A 10,879-nucleotide genomic window follows, 5' to 3' on the forward strand; every position below is an offset into this window, starting at 1 on the left:
ATTGAAAGAGTGTGCATCAAACCTGTACTCCTGTGATCAAGCCATAGGCTACTGGACATTTAATCAAGTGAAGAAAGTTCATTCAAGTCTTGACAAGAGCTATATAGAGCGGCAGAGTATGAGTTGAGAAAATCTTTGGCTCTCTGCACTACTGAGGAGAGATTCTTGATTGGGCTAGAAGAGGACTACATTTTTAATTTTAAATTTCTAAAAGTAATTCTTAATGTTTTTTTCCCAATTAGTTCACCTTTTAATTCTCCTATTAATTACACTCATTTTATTTGTCAGGGGTGCAAAAACTTTATGATGAATCTCTGTGCATTCTAACGCCAGGACTGTCCATAAATAACATAGAGCGATGAAGTCTAATGGAAAAAAACTGTACTTTAGAATCGGAAAAACTTGGTTCAAATCCTGTACCACCCACTTATTATGTATCTTTGGGCAGGTTTTTCAATCTTTTGATCTAAATTTCCTCATCTACAAAATGAGAACAATCTGTGCTTCAGAGAGAGGTTATGAGAGTGCACGTAGAGCCCAACCAGTCCCACCTACGTCGGAGTCAGACACAAGGTGTCACTCCTAATAGTAATTAAATAAATGCTTCTTCTGTTTCTTACCTTCCTGAGGTTTGGGAACAACCAAGAAATCTCCCTCATTCAAGTGCCAAAGAAGTCTGCCTTAGATTGCTAAAAATTCTCCCGGGTAAAATACTTTTTGCCATAGTTTTTTCCATTCCTTGAACACTGAAAGATTGTTCATACCTTGAGACCCTGACCTCTGCCTAGAACCCTTTCCCCCATATTATTACAGGCCTTTCCATGATATCTCAGAAAGCCCTTTCCATTAATGGTGACTCCTTCTCACCCTTGTTGCTAACATGCACCCTGTTCCTTAAACTCTATAGCATTATTAAAGTTATTTTGTTTATTGATTTGTTTACCTGTTTATTTTCCCACCATCCGAATGTACATTCTTCAGAGCCTTGTCTGAATTATTTTCAGCAGTATCCCCGGGATCTAGAGGATTGCCAGGCTCACTAGTGGGTGCTCAAAAATCATTTGCTTACTCGAAGGATTAAAAGAAAGGAATTATATTTGTGCATGATCCTTTCTGTAACAAGGAGTACGTATCCTGGATGCTGATTGTTTACCGGGGGGTCTGGAGGGGGGGTTGTATCCCCCATCTCCCTTGTGGCACCCCTACCAGGGGGCAGGGGAAAGGGAAACTTCATCTATTTCACATAGATCCCTGCACCAGTCATGCATTCCTCACATTCTTAGTTGATGGACAGTCCCAGCTGGGACAGCTGAAGAGCACATTAACAACTCAACAGCAAGAGCCTGACCTCTGAGAATCCTTTCCTACTCTTGTGAAATAAGCCCCACTCCTGAATTCAGCCAGATTTATTTCACTAAAACATCTGATGAACATGCACTGTTTTCATCCCTGGGTTCATTCTCAGGCTCCAATCTAACCTTACTTCTGGCACAAACACTGCCTGAGTCTCTTTGTGTGGCTTAGACAACTTGAAAGGATGGCATGATGAAATATGAGAAAAAAAGAAGAAAAAGGAAAATACTTATTATTTTTGTATTTGTGATTATTTGAACACTGATTTCTTTGGTCCCATTATTTTTTCAATTTATTAAGTTGAATTAAAATATATCTCCTTGAAATTTTCTCTGATATTGGTAGGTATAAACATAACATTCATATATTAGAACACACTTAGTTTTTTTATTATTTAAACTCTTAATTAGTAATATTGGCTATTAGAATTGAGGTTATCCAATTTCCCAAATGTCATAGATTTCATGACATTTTAAGGATTTTGGCATATTCCATTCTGTCATATTTTTATAATGTTCTTGCCACTCTGTATACAGGTGAGTGTGGGAATAGAGACTTAATCTCTAAAAGAAGTTATGAATTACCATGGTAGGTCTAAATTGGTTCACAGAAGAGTAACTTTACAATTTTTTACCTCTCTTAAAAGGTTCTTTTCCAGCTTCTTGAAGTTTATCTTTTATAGAGCAAATGTAATGTAAAAGAAAGTGAATATTTGGGGGATATATATTTTGCCTCTTAAGATTTATATTACAATAAACAAATGGGACCTAATTAAACCTAAAAACTTTTGCACAGCAAAGGAAACAATCAACAAAATGAAAAGACAACCTACTGAATGGGAGAAAATATTTGCAAATGATATGACTGATACGGGGTTAATATCCAACATATATAAACAGCTCATACAACTCAACATCAAAAATCAAAACAAAACAAAACAAACAACCTGATTAAAAATGGGCAGAACCGAATAGACATTTTTCCAAAGAGGAAACGCAGATGGCCAATAGGCACATGAAAAGATGCTCAACGTCACTAATCATCAGAGAAATGCAAATCAAAATGCAAATGCAAATGAGATATCACTTCACACCTGACAGAATGGCTATCATCAAAAAGAACACAAATAACAAATGTTGGCAAGGGTGTGGAGAAAAGGGAATTCTCGTACACTGTTGGTGGGAATGTAAATTAGTGCAGCCACTGTGGAAAACAGTATGGAGGTTTCTCAAAAAACTAAAAATAGAACTACCATATGACCCAGCAATTCCACTGCTGAGTACAGATCCAAAAAACAAACAAAAACACTAATTCAAAAAGATACATGCAAAAAAAAAAAAAAAGATACATGCACCCCTACGCTTATAGTGGCATTATTTACAATAGCCAAGATATGGAAGCAACGTAAGTGTCCATCAATAAACGAATGGATAAAGAAGAGGTGGTATATACATACAGTGGAATACTACTCAGCCATAAACAAGAACACAATTTTGCTATTTGCAGCAACATAGATGGACTTGGAGGGCATTATGCTCAGTGAAATAAGTCAAAGAAAGACAAATGTTATATAGAACAAAAAAGAAGCAGACTCACAGATATAGAGAACAAACTAGTGGTTACCAGTGGGGACGGGAGGAGTGGCAATATGGGGTGGGGGAGTGGGATGTACAAATTATTGGGTATAAGACAGGCTCAAGGATATATTGTACAAGATGAGAAATATAGCCAAGATTTTGTAATAACTGTAAGTGGAAAATAACCTTTAAAATTGTATAAAATTTTTTTTAATGTTAAAGACATATTACAAGATCTAGAAAATTTGTGTGTGTGTGGGTGTCTATAATGACTACAACTGAAAAAAATCTACAAATACAGTAGGGAAAAGGTCAGTCCCTGCTGTTCCATGTTCTACTATCTTACACTGTACTGGATGGCTAAACGATTCATGACAAGAGCTTTTCTAATAGCAAGCCCACAAAAAATTGTAGCTTTTTCCCTAGAACTTCAAGGAGATTATTGTCTACTTTCTTTTTATCACATATGTTTTCAGGAATATTTATTAATTTAATACACATTCATTTATCTACTTTATTGTATATGTATGTAGGAATACTTTAGAATTGCAGGGTTTCTCTAAAAAATCAGGCTTTCTTTGCTGATAGAATGTAATAGTTTTCATCTTCTGAAGGATTTAAAAAAATTTTTCTTTGTTCATTAGCTATGTGTCCAGGGGTTTCATTTTAAAATTTACAATTTACCAGAATTCTTTACTTCAACCATCACGTGAGCTGATGGTTCAAGACAGCTGTCTTACATCTTTGTATAGAGGGAAAAAAGCAAAGCAAATTCTCACCCTTTTACAGACAGAAGTAGGTCTTAGATCCTTTATGTTTTCACTCAATTTAAACACTGATCCTGTAAAATAAAAGAGATCTTGATGAACTTCAATAACATTTAACTAAATTAATCACATGTAGAAAGTGTAACAGCATTTTCTCCCAGCATTATTTTATATATGTTCTATTCCTTACCAATCTTATTATTGGTGCTACTAACATTTAAAATAGTGTAATTTATTAGCAATAATAATAATTCTCAAACATTATGAGTAAATAAAGGATATTAAATTGAGCATTAATCTGAAACTAGAAAAGAAGTACAACACATGCAATAAAAAGGAAAACAAATACTGAAAAATGGATTCATTTGGTGCTTGATCATTGAGATGACTCATCCAATTTGCAAAAGGAAAAACTTAGAAATATCAAAAGTAAGCAAACTATGACCTTGACAACTGGAGAGTTGAATGTATACATTAACCGGACATTTTAAAAGCTGAAGTTCTATCACGTTTAAGTGGAAATTCAGAGGATGGTGCAAATACACATTGAATCACTAGAAAGTTTCTTTACAGTCAGTAGAGAAATGCTAAGTCAAACAATGAAGGTGACTTTTTTGTCCCTTTTCTATTCCCATCTTTGGTTTATTTTGGTTGGTATGAGAAAAAAAAAGATTAAAATGAAATAAGAGAAAAAAGTTATGGAGCATTGAGCAAGATAAAGAATTTTGGGAGGAAAAAATAAGCCATGTTCTTTTACTAGTGGAACATACAGTGTCTAATAAGAAATATAACTGTTTTTAGCATATATGAATGGGACAGTTATGAGGGTGGGTGTGATTGATACAAGTGAAAGCAACAGAATTAAAAAAGCTAAAAATGTTTCTCCACCACTATTGTTTAAACAATAACTTATATTCCCCAATGAAAGTGTACTTAAGAATTCTCTTTAATATATAACTTTTTAAGTGTGCATTGCTATGAAAGCTAAGCAATTCTAAAATTCTTTTGATAAAACTGAAGAAGCAAGGGATTTGTAGTTTGAAAATTAGCACTTCATTATGAAATTTCACCTTTTTTTGTCTTGGTTTCAGAAAAGATTCCACACAAAACAGTCAAGGTTGTCCAGAGGGAGAACTAAGGCTAAAGATTCCAAAGTGAACAGTGAATTGAAAATTCTGGAAAGTATAAGGCTAAGGAAAAATTTAGTGTATTGATTTGATGAACGCATTTACATAAAGACTGACAACATTTGATGAATGTATTTACATGATGATTGACAATACAAATTCCACTGACCAATATTTATGGGAAGGGGGTGGGGAAGGGGATTCTGGCAGTTTCTGCCTACTATTTATGTGCTGTCCAAAGCCAGCTTTAGCAGGGGAGTGTTGAAGGACTGGGGCTGCATTAGAAAACGTCCTCTGGGCTGGCTCTCTGGTCTTGCTTTGAACTCTTGTTCATCATTATTTTATGTGGCAGCTTGTCTTTGTGTTGGTGGAAGGAAAAAGAAAAACACAGGAGACTTGCCTTTACGTTCTAAATCAAAGCTCTGCTCTGCTGCTCTGCTGATTGCTGGAGTGGCTTTTCAAAGGCAAGCAAGTGAGGACATTAAAATTCCTTGTTTCTGTGGACCAGGAGCTGAGGGTTATTATTTTTTTAATTCTCAATAGCAAAAAGAGCATTTTTCAGTGTATCTTACGTTTACCGTGACACATCCCCAGTTTTTTTTTTTTTTCAATTTGATTGGCATTTGGAGAAGATAAAGCAAGGTGGGTAAACGCTTCAAAGGGGAAAAGGGAACCTACAGAGAGGGTGCGAGGAGACGTCTCTCATCATAGGATTTCAGAACCAGAAGGAACCCGGCCATTGCCCCTAACACACCCATTTTGATAGTGACCCAAGGTCCAAAGACATCAGTTGCCTAAGACTCCTATTCACAAAGTTCTTCCTGGACCCTCCTCACTAGATTCCCACTCCTCCCTGTTTACCCTGCCCTATGCTGCCTCTAGCGTTAGACCGAGAAACTATAAAGAGTGGGGGCAGCAGAAGGTGAAGAAACGCTAGAGAGGGTCGGAGAAACTCCTAAGGAGGCAAAAAGTGAAATACCTAGGTCAAGACGCTTGAATATTTATTTGCCTGGACAAAGAGAAGCAGCCCGCTCGCCCCAGGCCTTGCACAGAACAGTAGCTATTGCTGAATACCTGTGATGCTCATTTTCAACTTTGGAAGATCAGCTAGTCCCTTCCCTCTCGCCCTGCATACCTTCTACTCTTACCCAAGTGATTCTTTCCTTGAACATTGCGTGGGCTTGTTCTTAATAACACACTTCCTCACCTGTGTCTTAGATGTCTCTCTCAACCCTCTCTCCCCTCGTAATTCCCAAATCGTTATCCTGGGTTTTCGTAAGCTGCAAACTCAAGCCACATTTAGATGGAAAGGTCTTTGGATTCCTTATTTCGGCGAAAATCCAGAGGACCACTACTGCCCCCCTCCCCCAGTTTAGACATACTAGGAAGACACTCAAAGATCATTTATGCAAAGGAAGGAATGCATTTTGTGGCCGCTGGTGGACAGCTAGAGAAAGCGGTAGAAGGGGGGACAAGGGACCGCACCTGTGCCTGTGCCGAAGCGCAGAACAGGAACAACCTGCACACGTTCACTGCCGCCCTGCCCCGGCGAAGGCTGGCACACTCACCAAGCGGCAATGCGCTGGTGCCGCGGGTGGGCAAAAGCAATGCAGCCGGTCTGGAGGGCGGCGCGGAGGGTGGCGCTGGCAGCGTGAAAGGCTCTTTGTGCAGGGGTGGAGGTGTACGTGCGAGAGGCGCCAGCAGAGCGGGAGCCGGGGGCTGGGGTTCTGGGACACCGCTACCTGCCACTCCGCAGCCGCGCTGGAAAGATCCGGGATGTGCCGGCAGGGGGAGGTGTGGAGGGGTGGGGTGGAGGCCCCTGGGTTTGGTCTTTGATTCCGGAGGGAAGAGAGAGCAGCTTGGAGAAAGCAAGAAGGAATCGAGGGGGTTGCCTCACGCCCCCTCCCCGAGGTAGCGGAGGCGTCGCGGCAGCCGGAAGGGCGCAGCCGCTTGCCGGGCGCTCACGCAGCAGTCGGGGAACAGGGACAGCAGCCCCCGAGGCGGAACCTCCCTCCTGCCTCGGGTTACCGCCGCCCCGACCTGGGAAAGAGAAGCGGGCGCTGCGCTGCCCCCCTCAGCGCCCCGGCCGCGTGGCTTGCGGCTTATTTTCCCAGCTGGCAAGCGTCGCGCTGCAGACAAGGGAATGCCTGTGGTGAGTTGTTTATTTTGTTGAAGTTTGAGGTGGGCCAGAGGGACGTGGGGGGCGAGCGGCAGGCAGCGGCCGGGACTATTTTGTTTAGGTCTCCGTCCACCTGTGTGGTATAAATCTGCCAGCCTCGGGGCGGCGAGAACCAGGGTGACAAAACCCCAGCCCTCCAAAAGGCCCCTTCTTGCCCCTTGTACACCTAGAACCCCCTTTGCTTCTCCACTTTTGGAATCGGCTGGATCCTAGCTAACACTACCCCCACGCCCCTGGTCAGTGCTTCCCGCCCCCTCTGCGAACAGGGCTGGCGTTCCAAAGGGGAGTCAGCGCCCACTCCCCGGGGACAGCTTGCTATTGAAGTTCCTCCCGGGTACCCTCCCCCGTTCCTTGAGGATAGGGGAGCTGAGGACTTGATACGAGGGGCTCTTGTGAAATTAGTGAGAACTTGTTTGGGCTGCTTCCGACATGAAGTCGGTTCAGGGGTGTCGGGTCAGCCCATTAGTACAAACTGGGATTTGGGTTGGCCAGAGTTTCCCAGCCTGGAGGCTGGGGGGAAGTAAGCGGTTGGCTCCCGGCGGAGCTCAGAGGAACCGCCGGGGCTGATGGCAGTCGCGGTAGCGGCTGCGTTTGCCTGGAAGAAAAGCTTAAATACATTAGCGCGCTGGTAAAGCTTTTAAGGCCTTCTCGGGAATGAGTGGCTGGGTAATGAGAGGTTAATTTTGTTTGGAAGGGAAGGCTGCGCTGGTTTCCTGAGATAAATGGACAGGAAGCGCATTACCTCCGCGCGCTGGCAAGCGACTCCCAAATGCTTTTTGCACCTGCCGCTTTGAGCCGTGCGAGCCGCGGCTGAGCCCGAAGGGATCGCGGGGGCCGGTTGTATACGCTCGGGTGATGAGCCCCACGCACGCCCCAGGCCCTCTCCTTCCGGGGGCGCAGCGCTTACCCCTGGCTCTGGAACTCTCCTCTCACATCCAGGTCCTGCGTGTTCCGGAGCTCAGGGATCCTCTGATCCCGCCAAGCCCCCTCCAGGAACGGAAGGGTTAAGAATGATGTAAGTACAATACACAAGCTGCTTGCCGCTGGGCTGTCGGACTCCGGGCTCCTTCACCCCTGCCTTGCGTAGGGTGGACTGGGGAACAGCAGGGGAGCCTTTACTCTAAAATGGGTTGCGCAAATCGCAACCCCGGGTCTGATTCCTGGCTCCTCTGCCCCCGGTGATCTGTTAGAGACCTCGTGTTAGATTTCTGGAAATGGAGATTCTGTATATTAACAGGGGAACAGTTAAGACATCATGTAAAGGTTCAGGATAAGAAACCACATCTTGTTTAGAATCCATTAATGTTGCTGGCATGTGTTTTAATTCTACCCATTTTGCACGGATGCTTTGCTGTGTCCCCTAATTATACTGTTCCAGTCTCATCTTTTTTTCCCTGAAAACAAAGACGCAGGAGGAAGGAGTACAAGTGGCAAGAAACAGGGTGGATTTGTGAGTTGTGCAAGCTGTCACTTCACGATTTTTTTCTGATTAAAATGTAAAAACTTTTATAAGTCATCGATTTTATGTTTGTGTTCTAGATCCCTCCCCAGATTTTTCTTTGTAGAGTCTTAAAATCCTCCTTTAACTTGCAGCATACTAGCTGCGGGAGTGGATGCGCTGTAAGTGACCATTCACTACGCTCTTGCTTCCCAAGCTGATTCGGGATCTTGCTAACAGTCCGAATTTACCCCGCCAATGTGTCAACTAGACTAATGTCTTGAAAATAGGAACCACCTTGTGGTTTAATTGTGAAAATTAACATTTTCCTCTAGCAGGCTGAACACTTATGCAGCAATAAAAAGTGAATTGTTAGGCGTATAAATATTAAGCTTGTCAAATTTTACAACAGAGGAGCAGTAAAGTGCCTTAGAAAAAATGAAGTTTTTCCTCTAAAGAACAACAGCTCCATTTCAGGACACCAGGATTTGCAGTGACTCGAGGGTGCCCTCTGTTGATAAAATCTAGAGCATCCGTGTACTTAAGGAGCAGGATGTAGGAGGGAGAAGAGGAAAGGCGGGGAAATCATAGAAAATCAGGAGTGAAAAGACTCAAACTAAACTGAATTTGATCCTTAACTCTTGGTTATATGTTTTAAAGTATGGTCAATAAAGTAGGATGCTTCTTTCATAGGGGTCGAATTAAATCTTGGGTTAAGGAAGAAGAAACATCTTACTGTTAGTCTTTGCTAGCAAAATACGTTGAAAGATAGTGTTCACATTTGGTTACTATTTAAAAGACACTTACCAGTATTTCATTAACTTGATTTCATTTGTAATATGTAGTAATTGTAAGAGAGTAAATTTTTGATTTAACAGTATTTACAACACAGTATCATCTAAAAATCATATCAGATAACTCCCCCCAAAATGTCATTTCTCCAGGCAACTCTGAAGCTACTATTAAGCATATTATAGATACACACAAGGTTTGGATTATATCTTGGGCAGTGAAAGGTGTGTTTACCACTTGAGTCATCATAGTACGTAATAAGTAAGTAATGAAAAGTTGCAGTGAAAATAGATAGGCATCCTTCATTAGGGACCTAGTGGTTTGTATAATTCAGAATGCGTCTAATGAGTAAGCTGGAGCGTTGGAAGGTTTGTCCTCAATTATCCTGGTCCATTGATTAGCACTTTTTAACATGTTGGAATATTAACGTGTCCGTGGTTGATACGAAATTCCTAATTAGAGATTCTAAGTAATGTAGCAGGTAGGGTTGCAGACTGTGACTTGGATATCAGTGAATTTAAAATGGCAGCCCTTTGCCGTTTGGAGAAGGGCAAAGACAAGGGCAGTACGAAGTGGCTCCCGGCCTTTGAGGCCATTCTTGAGATTAGATACCACTTCACACCTACTCATAACAAATTAGAACCTATCATCAATCTCACAACATGCTTTCCTGTATCTCCACTGGCAACCTCTTTTCTGGCAGACAATTGGTTTTCCCTCATTTTGGGATCCATTCAATCGCAAAAGTAGAAACCGACCTGCCATTGGGTTAATTTGCTAATAGACGATGAAAATTTGTGGAAAAGCCACTGAGCAACAAGAAATCATGGCATAATTATTCTACACTGCGTTAAAAACTTACTATCCTCATTAATCTAATTACACTGTAGCCGAACACGTTGAAGTTCGCCCGCTCTCAGATCCCTCCCCGCAGCTTTCAGGAAGGGAAATGTCAAAGGAACAAGAACCGGAGCCTCGCACAGCTGCCAGCGAACTCCGCCGGGAGCTGGCGGGTACCTTCCCAGCCTATCCGATTTGTTCCGGACCGTGGGTCACATTCGGATTTCCAACGCGACTGGGTGCTAGCTTTACCAAAAGTCCACAACAGGCTAGGAACGCGGTTCCGCAGATGTGATTGGCTGCGAAGGGACCTGCCGCAAGGCTCAGGGTAAAAGCGTCCGCTTCCTCCAAGGAGCCGTAGGCGTAGCTGGAGCTGGAGGGACAGAATGAGGGTGATGAAAAAGAAATTTTTAATAAAAGTCATGGAGGGAGGTTGAACCTGATCACATTAATTCAAGGAGAGGTCAAAGGCCGGTGCCTTTGTAACGAAGCCAGGACAAAGTTGCTGTCGCCTGTTTCAGTTGGGCGCGAGGAAACAGTAAATCGCAGAAGGGGGTGGAGGGAGAGCAGAGGAGGGAGCCGGAGGGAGGCTGGGCCCGGGCGCGAAGAACAGGACTCGCAGCGGGCGGACGCGGAACTCAAACTACACTGGGCAGGCAGAAAGAAGGAGGAGGCACGGAGGGGCGGGCGCTTTGGGCCCTACGAGTGGCGGGCTGGGCCCAGAGCGTCCGCCTCTCAGCCAATGGAGCTAGAGGGAGGGGCGAGGCCGGGGTGGGGACGACTCGGATTGGCGGGTGTAGGACGGG

The sequence above is a fragment of the Phocoena phocoena genome, chromosome 3 (genome assembly GCF_963924675.1).
Source record: "Phocoena phocoena chromosome 3, mPhoPho1.1, whole genome shotgun sequence".
Lineage (NCBI taxonomy): Eukaryota > Metazoa > Chordata > Mammalia > Artiodactyla > Phocoenidae > Phocoena > Phocoena phocoena.